General features: G+C 44.7%; 1 pseudogene; it reads right to left on the reverse strand.

Moving 5' to 3' along the window:
* Nucleotides 1-17,112, reverse strand: part of LOC122925882 — a 2,558,103-nt pseudogene that overhangs the window by 215,447 nt on the left and 2,325,544 nt on the right.

The following is a 17,112-nucleotide window of genomic DNA, read 5'->3' on the forward strand; positions in this document are numbered from 1 at the left end:
ACATATGAGTTTCAGAATGGCCTGCTGACGTTTACCCCGGGCTGTGCTGAAGTTGGTGGTGAAGGTGTGTGGCTGACTGGATGAGCAGGTGGAAGAAGAGGAGGAGGAAGCCGAGAAGGAGGAGGTGGCAACAGGAGGCAAAGAATGTTGCCCTGCGATCCTTGGCGGCGGAAGGACGTGCGCCAAACAGCTCTCCGCCTGGGGCCCAGCTGCCACTACATTTACCCAGTGTGCAGTTAGGGAGATATAGCGTCCCTGGCCGTGCTTACTGGTCCACGTATCTGTGGTTAGGTGGACCTTGCTACAGATGGCGTTGCGCAGTGCACACTTGATTTTATCGGATACTTGGTTGTGCAGGGAAGGCACGGCTCTCTTGGAGAAGTAGTGGCAGCTGGGAACAACATACTGTGGGACAGCAAGCGACATGAGCTGTTTGAAGCTGTCTGTGTCCACCAGCCTAAATGACAGCATTTCATAGGCCAGTAGTTTAGAAATGCTGGCATTCAGGGCCAGGGATCGAGGGTGGCTAGGTGGGAATTTACGCTTTCTCTCAAATGTTTGTGAGATGGAGAGCTGAACGCTGGCGTGTGACATGGTTGAGACGCTTGGTGACAGAGGTGGTGGTGGTGTTGGTGGTACATCTCCTGTTTGCTGGGCGGCAGGTGCCAACGTTCCTCCAGAGGCGGAGGAAGAGGCCGAGGCGGCAGCAGCAGAAGAGGCCGAGGCGGCAGCAGCAGAAGAGGTAGCAGGGGGAGCCTGAGTGACTTCCTTGGTTTTAAGGTGTTTACTCCACTGCAGTTCATGCTTTGCATGCAGGTGCCTGGTCATGCAGGTTGTGCTCAGGTTCAGAACGTTAATGCCTCGCTTCAGGCTCTGATGGCACAGCGTGCAAACCACTCGGGTCTTGTCGTCAGCACATTGTTTGAAGAAGTGCCATGCCAGGGAACTCCTTGAAGCTGCCTTTGGGGTGCTCGGTCCTAGATGGTGGCGGTCAGTAGCAGGCGGAGTCTCTTGGCGGCGGGTGTTCTGCTTTTGCCCACTGCTCCCTCTTTTGCTACGCTGTTGGCTCGGTCTCACCACTGCCTCTTCCTCCGAACTGTGAAAGTCAGTGGCACGACCTTCATTCCATGTGGGGTCTAGGACCTCATCGTCCCCTGCATCGTCTTCCACCCAGTCTTGATCCCTGACCTCCTGTTCAGTCTGCACACTGCAGAAAGACGCAGCAGTTGGCACCTGTGTTTCATCATCATCAGAGACATGCTGAGGTGGTATTCCCATGTCCTCATCATCAGGAAACATAAGTGGTTGTGCGTCAGTGCATTCTATGTCTTTCACCGCTGGGGAAGGGCTAGGTGGATGCCCTTGGGAAACCCTGCCAGCGGAGTCTTCAAACAGCATAAGAGACTGCTGCATAACTTGAGGCTGAGACAGTTTCCCTGGTATGCATGGGGGTGATGTGACAGACTGATGGGGTTGGTTTTCAGGCGCCATCTGTGCGCTTTCTGCAGAAGACTGGGTGGGAGATAATGTGAACGTGCTGGATCCACTGTCGGCCACCCAATTGACTAATGCCTGTACCTGCTCAGGCCTTACCATCCTTAGAACGGCATTGGGCCCCACCATATATCGCTGTAAATTCTGGCGGCTACTGGGACCTGAGGTAGTTGGTACACTAGGAAGTGTGGATGTGGCAGAACGGCCACGTACTCTCCCAGCACCAGAGGGTCCACTAACACCACCACGACCATGTCCACGTCCGCGTCCCTTACTAGATGTTTTCCTCATTGTTATGGTTCACCACAACAACAAAAATATTATTTGGCCCAATGTATTGTATTCAAATTCAGCAGGATATAAATTTGAGGCCTAGTATTTAGGCGCTGGGTGACCGGTATGGATTTAGTGACAGAATTAGACTTGGAAATGCACAGTAGCGTGTGTGTGAAGTTATTCTGAATGACCCTATGTGCACCTTGAATATTATATACCCTTTTAGGGATAGATTTCAAATAGCTCTGATATAGCAGAAACCACTAAATTATGAAATTGCTAAATTGGGAATTGTATTTCAACCCTGAACAAAAAATGTGCTTTGACGGACACTAAATAACTTTCCCAGCCACAACAGGACAGCGGTAACGAGAGATTTAGCGGGATATAAATTTGAGGCCTAGTATTTAGGCGCTGGGTGACCGGTATGGATTTACTAACAGAATTAGACTTGGAAATGCACAGTAGCGTGTGTGTGAAGTTATTCTGAATGACCCTATGTGCACCTTGAATATTATATACCCTTTTAGGGATAGATTTCAAATAGCTCTGATATAGCAGAAACCACTAAATTATGAAATTGCTAAATTGGGAATTGTATTTCAACCCTGAACAAAAAATGTGCTTTGACGGACACTAAATAACTTTCCCAGCCACAACAGTACAGCGGTAACGAGAGATTTAGCGGGATATAAATTTGAGGCCTAGTATTTAGGCGCTGGGTGACCGGTATGGATTTACTAACAGAATTAGACTTGGAAATGCACAGTAGCGTGTGTGTGAAGTTATTCTGAATGACCCTATGTGCACCTTGAATATTATATACCCTTTTAGGGATAGATTTCAAATAGCTCTGATATAGCAGAAACCACTAAATTATGAAATTGCTAAATTGGGAATTGTATTTCAACCCAGAACAAAAAATGTGCTTTGACGGACACTAAATAACTTTCCCAGCCACAACAGGACAGCGGTAACGAGAGATTTAGCGGGATATAAATTTGAGGCCTAGTATTTAGGCGCTGGGTGACCGGTATGGATTTAGTGACAGAATTAGACTGGGATATGGCCAAAAAATAACCACACTATTGCTGGTTAAATGCACTTGGTGTGACAGCTTGACCAACCACACTACTGAGGGTTAAATGCACTTGGTGACGGGCGCAGCTTGCCCCTGATGTAGTATATATATGGCCAAAAAATGAAATAGACAATTGCTGGTTAAATGCACTTGGTGTGACAGCTTCACCATGATGTAGGCTTTAGCCAAAAAACAACCACACCATTGAAGGTTAAATGCACTTGGTGACAGGCGCAGCTTGCCCCTGATGTAGTATATGGCCAAAAAATGAACAGACTATTGCTGGTTAAATGCACTTGGTGACGGGCGCAGCTTGCCCCTGATTTAGTATATGGCCAAAAAATGAACAGACTATTGCTGGTTAAATGCACTTGGTGTGACAGCTTCACCCTGATGTAGGCTTTAGCCAAAAAACAACCACACCATTAAGGGTTAAATGCACTTGGTGACAGGCGCAGCTTGCCCCTGATGTAGTATATGGCCAAAAAATGAACAGACTATTGCTGGTTAAATGCACTTGGTGTGACAGCTTGACCAACCACACTACTGAGGGTTAAATGCACTTGGTGACGGGCGCAGCTTGCCCCTGATGTAGTATATGGCCAAAAAAATGAACAGACTATTGCTGGTTAAATGCACTTGGTGTCACAGCTTGACCAACCACACTACTGAGGGTTAAATGCACTTGGTGACGGGCGCAGCTTGCCCCTGATGTAGTATATGGCCAAAAAATGAACAGACTATTGCTGGTTAAATGCACTTGGTGTGATAGCTTGACCAACCACACTACTGAGGGTTAAATGCACTTGGTGACGGGCGCAGCTTGCCCCTGATGTAGTATATGGCCAAAAAATAAACAGACTATTGCTGGTTAAATGCACTTGGTGTGACAGCTTCACCCTGATGTAGGCTTTAGCCAAAAAACAACCACACCATTGAGGGTTAAATGCACTTGGTGAAAGGCGCAGCTTGCCCCTGATGTAGTATATGGCCAAAAAATAAACAGACTATTGCTGGTTAAATGCACTTGGTGTGACAGCTTCACCCTGATGTAGGCTTTAGCCAAAAAACAACCACACCATTGAGGGTTAAATGCACTTGGTCGCAGCTTGGATGCACTTGGTCGCAGCACCGCACAAGACACAAAATGGCCGCCGATCACCCCAGAAAAAAGTGACTGACAAACGGTCTGGGCAGCCTAAAAACAGTGAGCAATTGAGTATCAGCAGCTCAATGATCCACAGCTGCAGATCGATCAATTAATCAAGTGCTTTGGAGGAGTTAATCAGCCTAATCTCGCTCTACTGTCGCAGCCGCAACCTCTCCCTACGCTAATCAGAGCAGAGTGACGGGCGGCGCTATGTAACTCCAGCTTAAATAGAGGCTGGGTCACATGGTGCTCTGGCCAATCACAGCCATGCCAATAGTAGGCCTGGCTGTGACGGCCTCTTGGGGCAAGTAGTATGACGCTTGTTGATTGGCTGCTTTGCAGCCTTTCAAAAAGCGCCAAGAAAGCGTCACAAAAGCGCCAAGAAAGCGACGGACACCGAACCCGAACCCAGACTTTTACGAAAATGTCCGGGTTCGGGTCCGTGTCACGGACACCCCAAAATTCGGTACGAACCCAAACTATACAGTTCGAGTTCGCTCATCCCTATGTGGGGGTGCTTTGCTGGTGACACTGTTGGGGATTTATTCAAAATTGAAGGCATACTGAACCAGCATGGCTACCACAGCATCTTGCAGCGGCATGCTATTCCATCCGGTTTGCGTTTAGTTGGACCATCATTTATTTTTCAACAGGACAATGACTCCAAACACACCTCCAGACTGTGTAAGGGCTATTTGACCATGAAGGAGAGTGATGGGGTGCTGCGCTAGATGACCTGGCCTCCACAGTCACCGGACCTGAACCCAATCGAGATGGTTTGGGGTGAGCTGGACCGCAGAGTGAAGGCAAAAGGGCCAACAAGTGCTAAGCATCTCTGGGAACTCCTTCAAGACTGTTGGGAGACCATTTCAGGTGACTACCTGTTGAAGCCCATCAAGAGAATGCCAAGAGTGTGCAAAGCAGTAATCAAAGCAAAAGGTGGCTACTTTGAAGAACCTAGAATATTACATATTTTCAGTCGTTTCACACTTTTTTGTTATGTATATAATTCCACATGTGTTAATTCATAGTTTTCATGCCTTCAGTGTGAATCTACAATTTTTATAGTCATGAAAATAAAGAAAACTCTTTGAATGAGAAGGTGTGTCCAAACTTTTGGAAGTAACTCAGAAAAGCTGAGTAACATTGGAAGTAACTGAATCTATTGTTTAATCCATTTTTATCCTTTGATATTTTATTACATGTGCATTTTTATTGTATTTTATTTTATTTTATCAGATACAGTTATAATAAATTGTTTAGACTCCGTGGGGCTCAGCATGTATGAGTGTGCCAATCTTCTATTGACAGTTACTTAAATTGAAGGGTGAATTCATCAGATTGTGCACCTCCAGTGATTGTGTGGCTAGAGAGCTATTTCCAAGATATTTTGCCACTGTTCCTGTTTGCCTGCCCAGAAATCCATGGGGTTAGGGAACTGGGTATGCAACAGAGATTGGCCATTGTTTAAGTAGTCCTGAACATGGGTGTTGAGGCGGAAGCTGTTGGCTTGCTGACTGGCCTCAGCCGGGCATAGCACGTGGAAGAACTGCTCCATCATGTTGAGTAAATGACTGCTGCAGCTGCTACTACTGCTGTGGCTTCTGCTACTGGTGGCTGCGGGAGAGGGGTGACTCTGCGAGGGGCGTTGGGGGGTCTCCCTTTCAGACATGCTGGTAGAAGGTATCTGCTCACCTTAAGCTGTGGCAAGCTGCAAATACAGTGTTAACATAATTTGTCCTCCCTTTCTGCCAGAGGAAAACATTGCCCATTTTGCCTTGGTAGCAAATTTCTAAAAGCATGACAATCCAGTAATCACCAGACTACTTGATGTTAATGATACGCCTGTCACTGCATAAAGCCTGATTCACATGTCAGTGTTTTTGTCAGTGATTTCCAGGCGCGGATTGGCCATAGACATTACAGGGAAATTTCCTGGTGGGCCGATGCCCAGGGGGCCCCCTGAGCCCTCCTCATGGCCGGCCAGTGGAAATTTTTGGGGATGTATTTTGTGCTGATAGTGGTAGTATTTTGTGATGCCACTAGCAGCACTAAATACCCACTCAGACAAAACGCTGATGGAAGGGCAGGCCATCACCTCCAAGGCATAGAGCGCCAGTTTGCGCCACGTGTCCAGCTTGGACACCTAGTAATTGTAAGGCAGTGAGGGATCATTTAGGACGCTGACATGGTCTGCTATGTACTCCTTCACCATCTTCTTTTTTCCCTCCTTGTGACACTAGGCTGCGCATCAGGGTGAGGGTGCTTATGGGGTGTCATGAAACTTTCTCAGGCTTTGGAGAGTGTTGTCCTGCCTCTGTTGGAACTGCTGTGTGTTCATTTTGTCTCCCCTCCTCGGGTGGCCAAGGAACTACGGACTCTACCGCCAGCGTTGTCAGATTTTTGGAGCAATTTTTCAACAAGGATCTTCTGGTATTGCACCGTTTTGCTCGTTCTCTCCACCAGAGTAATGAGAGATGAGAAGTTCTCTTTGTAGCGGGGGTCAAAAAGGGTGAAAAACCAGTAATCCATGTTGCCTAAAATGCGTATAACGCGCGGGTCGCTGGAAAGGCAGCCTAACATCAAGTCAGCCATGTGTGCAAGAGTACCAACAGACAAGACTTCGCTGTCTTCATCAGGAGGATCACTCTCAATCTCCTCATCCTCTTCCTCCTCTTCTGCCCACCTACGGTGAACATATGGAATTAAACTTCCATTGATACTACCATCTGTAGTGGAGGCAACCGTGTCCTGCTCCTCCTCCTCCTCTTCATCATCCAATTCGTGCTGGGAAGACAAACTGAGGGTGGACTGGCTATCACCCTGTGTAATGTCTTCCCCCATTTCCACCTCTTGCAAAGCGTCATCCTTAATAGTGTTAATCGCAAATATTCTAATCGCAAATTTTTATTGCGATTATTGGCACTTCGAAAATTCACGAATATCTAGAATATATCTAGAATATAGTGCTATATCTTCGTAATCGCGAATATTTTAGATTTTTTTCATCAGTACCCATGATCCCTCACTGCTTCTTGCTTGTGGGCCAATGATAACGCTGCAATATCTTTGACTTTAGGAGTAGTGTTGATTGCGAATTTTCGTATCACAATTTTTATTCGCAGATTTTCCAATTATTGATTTTTGCAATCAAGAAAATAATGACTGGAGATCACCAATTCGCAAATATATGACGAATATTCACCCAAATATTCGCAAAATATTGTGAATTCGAATATCGTCCCTGCCGCTCATCACTGGTCCTTAATTGTGAGCAGCGAGCGTTTGAGTAGACACAGAAGTGGAATGGTTACACCGCGCACCATCTGTGTCGATTCCTCAAAGTTTCTTAAAACCTCACAGAGGTCAGACGTCCATGCCCACTCCTCGCTTGTGAATAGCGGAAGCTGACTGGAAAGGCAGCGACCATGTTGCAGCTGGTATTCCACTACTGCCCTCCGCTGCTCACAAAGCTTGGCCAACGTCGAATTCCAGCACATGCTCACATCGCACAACTGCCTGTGAGCTGGCAATTTCAAGCACTGCTGCCGCATTGACAGACCGGCTGAATATGTCGATGACTTGCGGAAATGTGCACACACGTGGCGCACCTTCGCCAGTAGCTCAGGCAAAATGGGGTAGGTTTTTAGAAACCGCTGAACCACTAAGTTTAAGATGTGGGCTAGGCATGGGATGTGTCTAAGTTTGAGAATCTCCAAAGCCACCACCAAGTTACGGCCATTATTAGACACAACCATGCCTGGTTCTAGGTTGAGTGGCGAGAGCCACAGCTCAGTCTGGTCTCTTATTTCCTGCCACAGATCTGCGGTGGTGTGCTGTTTGTCTCCTAAAAATATCAGCTTCAGCACGGCCTGTTGCCGCTTCCCCACTGCTGTGCTACACTGCTTCCAGCTACCGACTGATGACTGACTGGTGCTGCATGCAGATAATACGGAGGTGGAAGTGGAGGAGGCAGAGGAGGAGAAGTGGGGGTTGGAGCCACTAATGTAGGTGCTGGCGTAAACCCTGATCGATGTAGCTCCTGGCCTCCACAACATTCACCCAGTGTGCCGTCAGGGAACTGTAGCTTCCCTGGCTGAATTCACTTGTCCATGTGTCTGTGTTTAAGTGGATATTCCAAGTAACTGCATTGGTAAGGGCACGTGTGATGTTACGGGACACATGTTGGTGTAAGGCGGGCATGGCACACCTTGAAAAATAGTGGCAGCTGGGGACTGCGTAACACAGGACGGCCGGCAAAATCAGGCTGTGGAAGACCTCAGTGTCCACAAGCTTCAATGGAAACATTTCCAGGGCCAGTACTTTGGAAAGCTCCGCATTTAGTGCTATGGCCTGTGGGTGGGTGGCTGGGTATTTCCGCTTGCGTTCAAAGGCCTGGGGTAAGGACATTTAGATGCTGCGCTGGAACACGTTAGTGAATGTGGTCGCTGATGGTGCTTGCGAAGGTCCAGGTGCAGGGCGGGAGGCGTCCAGGCCTGCGTCTTGGACAGGGGATTGGCCAGCACATAACACTGGGGAAGAGGAGTCAGTGGTGTGACCCACAGACACAGATTGTGGACCCAGGTGTTTGGCCCACCTATCACAGTGCTTTGATGCCATGTGGCGGTTAACGCTGGTGGTGGGGAGGTTGCTAGTGTTCACACCCCTGCTTATTTTTGTATGGCAAAGGTTGCAAATTACAATTTTTTTGTAGTCTGCACTTTCCTCAAAAAAGTGCCAGACTGTGGAACACCTACCCCTTGGCAAGGGAGAATTCCTCAAGGGGTGCTCCGTGGAACAGTTGCGGGCCTCTTTGATGTGGCCCGCATTCTCCCTTTTGCCACCCCACTGCCTCTTCCAGCCTGTTGCGGTGCTGCAGATCACTCCCCCTCTGTACTGCTGTCCTCGCTCAGCTTTCCACCTTCCCAGGTTGGGTCATTGACTTCCTCGTCCACCACCTCTTCTTCCACTTCCTGACTCTGCTCATCCTCCTGTCTTGTTGACCTAACTACAACCTCAGTGTTTGACAACTGAGTCTCGTCCTCTTCCTCAACCTCTTGAGACAGAAATTGCTGTTGAGTTATTGGCAACTGTGACTCATCATCATCCACCTCATTAAACAGTAATTGCCGTTCCCCACCGTCATCTTCTTGTGACTGTGGATGATCAAGAGTTTGGGAATCAGGGCACAAGATCTGTCCCTCTTCAAGTGTACTTGGCCAGATGGCCAAATCAAGAGATGGTGAGGAAAAGAGGTCCTCGGAATATCCGAGTGTGGGATCACTTGTTTGGCCAGACTCTCTATGGTGGGAGGAAGGAGTATCAAGACTGTACTTGGTGGAAGACAGGGTGGTGCTTAACCATCTGGAGGCATTATCTGCTGCAATTCAACCGACAACCTGGTCGCACTGGTCTGACTTCAAGAGTGTTATCCTGCATCGCCCTGCAAACTGGGACATGAAGCTAAGTATTATGGATGACTGTTTTTCCTGTGCTCTGGCAGCAGGTACAATTTCAACGCACCCAGGGCCACAGCCTCTGCATGCACCTTCAGCAACTTTGCCACATCCCTGTTCCTTACTGCTCGTCCTCTTCATTTTAAATGTGATATATGCTTGAAAGTATGTCACACGTACAGTAGCATAGGATTTGGAAGTGTTTGCGCAAGCATTTTTTAAAAGGTATTTGGGATGTGGAAATGTCACACAGGAGATATACCGCAGATAATGTCAATGCTGTCACCAGCGGCTAATAAAAAATTTCAGGGAATGTCACAGATATTTGGGATGAGGAAATGTTATACAAGAGAGGTACCACCGGTAATGTCACTGTCCAAAGCTAAATCACAGATAAAAATTTTAGGCGCACACTTTACACTAGAGAAGTGGCACTCGTAATGTCACAGTCTGTAGCGGACACTGTCTATTGAAAAAGTACACTGGATGTCACAGATATTTTTGGGATGCGCACGCTTTACACTGGAGATGTGGCACAGATAATCTCACTGTCTGCAGCGGACACCATCTATGGAAAAACTACACTGGATGTCAGATATTTTTTGGATGCGCACACTTTAAACTGAAGATGTGGCGCAGCTAATGTCACTGTCCACAGCGGACACACTGTGTATTGAAAAAGTACATTGAATGACAGATATTTTTTGGATGCGCACACTTTACAGAGGAGATTTGGCACGCGTAATTTAACTGTCTGCAGCGGACACCGTCTATAGAAAAAGTACACTGGATGTCACTGATATTTTAGGGATTTGCACACTTTACACAGGAGATGTGGCACGGATGATTTAACTGTCCGCAGCGGACACTATCTACGGAGCGGACACTGGATGTCACTGATATTTTAGGGATGCGCACACTTTACACATGAGATGTGGTGCGGAGAATAATACTGTCTATGGAGAGGACACCGGATGTCTGATATTTTAGGGATGCGCGCACTTTACACACGAGATGTGGTGCAGAGAATAATACTGTCCGCAGCGGACACCGTCTATGGAAAAAGTACACTGGATGTCACTGATATTTTAGGGATGCGCACACTTTACACTGGAAATGTGGCACTAGTAATGACACTGTCCTCAGCGGACACTGTATATTGAAAAAGTACACTGGATGTCACAGATATTTTTGGGATGCACACACTTTACACTGGAGATGTGGTGCAGCTAATCTCACTGTCCGCAGCGGACACCGTCTATGGAAAAAGTACGCTGGATGTCACAGAATTTTTTTTTTATGCGCACACTTTACACAGGAGATGTGGCACAGATAATTGAACTGTCCTCAGTGGCTTATTTGATGCTGTTTAGCGCAGGATGCGCTAAAAATATATATTGCTGCTGTCACACACAATAGTCCTTAAAAGGACCTTTGGGTCTCTGAAAAGTTTTTCTAATAAAAATCTTCTAATAACACTCCCTACACTCTGTCCCTTCCTATGCACAGCTCTCCCTAAGACTGAGCAATTTAGCGCAGGTTGCGCTACAAACATATCTTGCTGCTGTCACACACATACAGTAACACATACAGTAACAATAACACTCCCTATACTGTCTTTCCCTTTCTATGCTCAGCTCTCCTTGACTAAGACTTAAAAGGCTTTATAGCATTTGATGACGCGTTCCGGCCAGCTAATCACTGTGATTCCAGTAGCCAACACGGCTACGGCATTACAGTTCATGCCAGTACCCCCCCTTCATGTTTATTGGCTGCGTAGCAGCCAAGAAACATGCAGGGAGGAGACTCGAGCATTGTGTTCGAGCACATGCGGTACTTGGCCGAGTACCGCCATGTGCCAAGCATCGAAATCACCACTATTAATAATATCGAGGATTGGATTAATAGCACCATTTCGGTTTTGCAGATGACACTAAGCTATGTAGTACTGTACAGTCTATGGAAGATGTCCATAACTTACAAGACTTAAACATTCTAAATGATTGGGCATCAACTTTGCAAATGAGGTTCAATGTGGATAAATGTAAAGTTATGCATCTTGGTAATAATAATCCCTGTGCTTCATATGTCCTAGGGGATGTAACACTGGGAGAGTCACTTATAGAGAATTATTTGGATGTTCTTGTAGATCGTAGATTAAATAACAGCATACAATGTCAATTGGCTGCTTCTAAGGAGACCAGGATATTGTCATGCATTAAAGAGGACCTTTCATCGGTCCAAACATTGTAAGATAACTATCAGGCTGTGTAGAGCGGTACCCAGGGATCTCATTGCACTTACTATTATTCCGGGGCGCCACTCCGTTCTCTCGCTATGTCCCCCGGTATTTTTGCTGACTTGGCTATACTGGGAGGAGTCTGCCCTGATTCTCCCTGGGTCCCTTTATCCCAGGCTGTAGCGCTGTCCAATCGCAGCACAGAGCTCACAGCCTGGGAGTTTTTTTTCTCCCAGACTGTGAGCTCTGCGCTGCAATTGGACAGCACTACAGCCTGGGAGAAGGAACGCCGTGGTGCCCCGGAATAATAGTAAGTGCAGTGAGATCCCGAGGCGCCGCTCTACATAGCCTGATAATTATCTTACAATGTTTGGACCAATGAAAGGTGCTCTTTAAACGAGGCATGGACTCGCGGAGCAGGGATGTAATACTACCACTACAAAGCATTGGTGCAGCCTCATCTGGAATATGCAGTTCAGTTCTGGGCACCAGTCCATAGAAAGGACGCACTGCAGCTGGAAAAAGTACAGAGGAGAGCAACTAAACTGATAAGGGGCATGGTGGGTCTTAGTTATGAAGAAAGATTAAAATAATTACATTTATTTAGTCTTGAAACGAGACGTCTAAGGGGGAACATGATTAACCTGTGCAAGTATATAAATGCTACTCCTCATGCATACTCATGCACCTCATGCATATATCAGAGCTGGGCAGGCACAATGATTTCTTGTATATGGCTTAGTAACTCAGGATTTAATAATATCTTGCAGAGGTTTGAATTTGAATTACCGTAGGCTAACTAAGCTGCTCATATAAACATACTTAGTTTTACACGCTGACATTCTACTGATTTCAGGTTCAATCATTTATGTTCAACTTAGCTTGCAAAAACTAACAGCATGGGATATATAATTATAGCTGCTATGTGCGGTCCACTTCATGGTTTATGACAGAATATTTTTTTTTCAGCAAGCTTTAATATGTTGAATTACTAAGAATGTATGCTGGTAACAACAAAGTAGAAAATCAGGTCCATGCATAATGAACTTCTGTATAAATGGAGACATACTGTGGTGTACAGCTTTCATTATATGTCCACAGTATGGATCCTCACTGCACTCTGCAGTCATACGGTACTCTCTCTTAGATGCAATATATGCTTTGGAGACACACAGTGCTATGGAATGTAGCCATGCACATGAGGCCTTCTTCATAAACATGACAACCACTTTCTGTGTGCAACATCCCAGAGTATGTCACTAAACTCTGTCTCCTTGCTGCCACATGTTAGGTGTATATTTACTGTCACCCTGTGTAATCTGACATTGCATTTTCCTGTATATATATTTTCTATGTCTGTTTCATATATTATGCTGTACTTTCCCTGTGCACCAGCAGGTGGTGGCAATGTGTGATCAGGTATATAGCCTGATATATAGGCCTGGAATAGTTCATTCCAGCCTAGTCTCCCCTGTCTGGGCAGAAGTGGGTTGTTCCCATGTCCTGTCTCATGAGGAGGAGAAGGAAGTTAAGTTAGTGTACCAGCCACCCCTGCTGGGGGTAGGCTGTGTTAGTCGGAGCTCCCAGTTACAGGGATCCCAACCTAGGATTCAGCCTCGGCTGAGGCCAAGGATCCGTCCTCCCAGCCTGAGTCATCAGCCTCAGCTGGTTGACAAGAAAAGCAGCCATCTCCAGCCTCCAGGAAGAAGCATTCCCTGTGAGCCAAGCTGTGAGAGTACATATCTGTGAGTCCAGGAGAAGCCAAATTCCTCCTCAGCTAGTCAGGCCCATACTAAGCATAAGACAGACAGAGCAGAAGTTAAATACCTGCCAGATTCTCCAGGCACATAGTATAGAAGCAGAAGAGATACTGATCCCTGCCATACATTGCCTATACCTGCTGGGACCCAAGACTATTGCTGTAACTTGTATGGATTTAAAGCTGCCATTCAGTAAAGACAAGTTGGATTATATTATCAGTCTGGATCTCATTTATAATTACCAAAGTTCCTCAATTACTCCTATTAACAACACTCAATTTATTGCAAGTGAACCAGGATCCAGGAGTCCAGCCGTACCAAGGTAGGAGACACTGTTGACCCTTCCATATCTGCTATACAGAGACATGATCCCCCTCTAGCATTCCTCACCTGGTACGTGAGCTATAACATCTTAAAGGGCCCTGCTACAGTACCTGCGCAAGCTGCAATTGGCATCACGAACAAACTATAGACTTATATACATATATCCTGACCCACTGCATTGTACAAGTGTCCTACTCATTGCATGTGTACAGGTATCATAAACCCCAACAAGTGGGCCATTAAAATGAATAGCCCTTACTAATATTAAAAGGGCCTGTATGCACTTATTGGGCATATAGAAAACAGTTGGCCTTTAATGTTAGAAAAAATATCATGCAAAAGCACAGCAATATCACTCATGACATAACCCTTTCCCTTTCAACCAAATTAAAAAGGGTGGCTATAGGCTGATTTCTATAGCCCAATCTCAAGACCCTATATTATCATGTCCAAAACAACCTACCCTAACACAATACATTATATCTAGCAAATGTATTTAATTCATCGACACAATAATTAGCTAGCCATTGCAACTATAGTTAAATGTTTGCACATTTCTGATGTGGTCAGCAATTAAAATGTAATATTAGCATTCAGCACTTAATGTGTGATCTGCTAAGAAAAAAAAACAGCTGCAACATTCTGAAGTTAAATGAAATGCAAACAGGCAGAATAAAATATGCCACAGCAAAAGTGTAATTTTCTCCTGTCTATTTTAGTGATAGACACTTCAAATATAAGAAGAGCAGATAATTATTCTTAATCGCCTAGGGTTTTAACATAAAATATACATAATAATATTGTATTTACATACATTTGAGCAGAAGTGGTCCTCTAATCCTTTGAATAGTGGTAATGTGGAAAGTCGAAGAAGTTCACCCCAAGATTTGTCCTTAAGCCACACAGGGGCTGGGTTGGGATGTGGGATCTCAAGTGCAACCCCACCAGTGAGAAGAAAGTGCCACTCATCATTATCAATCAAACCTTTATTCCTCTGTAAGCCCACACAGAGCAGGGAAGAAAACAGGAGCTTGTGTTTTTCGAACAGAGAGCGGCAGACATGTTCATATATGCTAAAAGATAAAGGAAGGGGACATTTTTGTAAGTGATTACATTATTGAACCTTTTTTATAGTTTTACATATACTTACATAGTAATCAATTTATTATGTAAATTTTGATTACTATTACTATGTAATTTCAGCATAGCTATGATGTATTAAAAATATATAGACCTACTGTTTGCCTTAAATCTACTGAAAATGGCCTGTTTCGATACAGTATATGTATTTCATTGAGAAGGAATGCTTCTTTCTCATTGCTGTTTTTGTCAGTTTATCTTCATTTTCAGTATTTTGATGGCAAGATTAACCCAGTATTCAGTATGTAGACCTAATCTTGCTGTCAAAAATACCAGAACCCCAATGGAAACTGTTGATATCCATTTGCTAATTGCTAATAGATTTAGTATAGATTAGTATACTAAATAAGCCATGACAGTTGTGAGAACACAACGTAACCTAGCCGTTATCCCAAAGAAACAAAGTATAGTGCACGATGACGCCAATATGTCTGACCCTTCTTTCTCCTCATTTGGGGTAGTACTAAGGTCCCAATACACATTAGATCGTTGGTTGAGCCCACCAAAGTCAGTAGGTTCAGATGCCTAGATTTGTATAGACATCTAAGGAGCTTTCTACGAACCATTCTTATGCCTAATAGACTAGTACTTTCAGTGGGTCTAATCTGTGAGTGGCTACGTATTCTGGTGGATTTTTCTCTGCTATCCAGACAGTAATCTGTGTGCATTATTTTCTGTAGCATGTGAATGGGTTTATAAGAAGACCATTCAAATGCAAAATCTGTGCCAAAATCCTCATCAAATACTGAATCTTTAGAGCTAATTACAAATTGATGGGGCTGTCTCATGAAGACATCTGTTTTCCAGATAGACTACTGGGGCATATTGGCATCACAGGGTACTCCCTTTGAGTCTCCCTGAACCAGAACAGATAACTTCTCTGTAAGAACGGCTTCTACTCTGGCAGTCTCCATTAATACTATAATATTATATTTCCCCTGCAGTTGTCCAGCTTATCACCAGGAGTTATAGAATTGTGATCCTTGGCATTTAGCGGATCAGGACCATGGCGCTGAATAAAACTGGAAATATTAAATTGAGGCTTTTGCTTAAACCATATTTCATACGTAAAATAATATTACAGCTTTATAAACAAATGTCTAATAAAATGTGTCCTGGTGGCCATTTTACTATTTTGGCTTCATAGATAATTATATTTTATACCTTGTGTTTACAAGGCAAGGAAATGTAAATGAAGCATAAATGTTTCATGAGAATATGAATGTTGATGTAAGATGAACAAAAGTAACATAAAAAATATAAAGCCCGAAACAAACTAAAAATAGATTTTTTTAATTGGTAAAGTTTTCCTCCTTAATTACATCAGGAAAACAATATATATTTTTTTTAAACCAAAGAGAAACAACATTTGTCACATTATAAAGCTTTCTCCTTTAGATTCAGGAAAGACTGGCATTGAAGAGACAGTGGCCATGGGAACAATTTCTCTCATTAGACTTTTTTACGCCTGAAAACACAAGAAAATTTGTTCAGCCTTTTCAGTAGTTATTGGTAAGTAAAGCAGGAAGATGATATTGAGAGGCTGCCTTGACCCTGTAAAAATCAGCCTGGCAACAGTCAAATGAAAAACTAAAATTGAAAACAGCAAACGATGGAGTTGAGAGGCTTACACATTTCTTTTTACAACACAGGCTTTCTTTACTATAAGACCATTAAGTACATTATGTAAAATGCACAACATTGTAAATTGCCCTGCCTGCAAGTGGCCCTTGATGCCGGGATGATGTTGCATTGTAAAGGTGAATATTTTTTGTGGGGAACACATAGGTCATTCTTATGATTTAAAGGGCATCTGTCAGCAGATTTGTACCTATGAAACTGGCTGACCTGTTATATGTTCGCTTGGCAGCTGAAGACATCTGTGTTGGTCTCATGTTCATAAGTGCTTGCATTTCTGAGAAAAATAGACTTCTGATATATGCAAATGAGTCTTTAGGAGCAATGGGGACATTGTCATTACACTTAGAGGCTCAACTCTCTCTGCAACAACTGCGCTCTCCACATTGATTGACAAAGCCAGGTAGTGTAAACATGATCAGGCCTGCCTGGCCCTGTCAAAGTGGAGATGGTGCGGCAGTTGCAGAGAGAGCAGAGTCTCTAGGTGTAACGGCAACACCCCTATTGCTCCTAGAGGCTCATTTCCATATATTAAAACATAATTTTTCTCAACA

Source organism: Bufo gargarizans, chromosome 2 (assembly GCF_014858855.1).
Source record: "Bufo gargarizans isolate SCDJY-AF-19 chromosome 2, ASM1485885v1, whole genome shotgun sequence".
Taxonomy (NCBI): domain Eukaryota; kingdom Metazoa; phylum Chordata; class Amphibia; order Anura; family Bufonidae; genus Bufo; species Bufo gargarizans.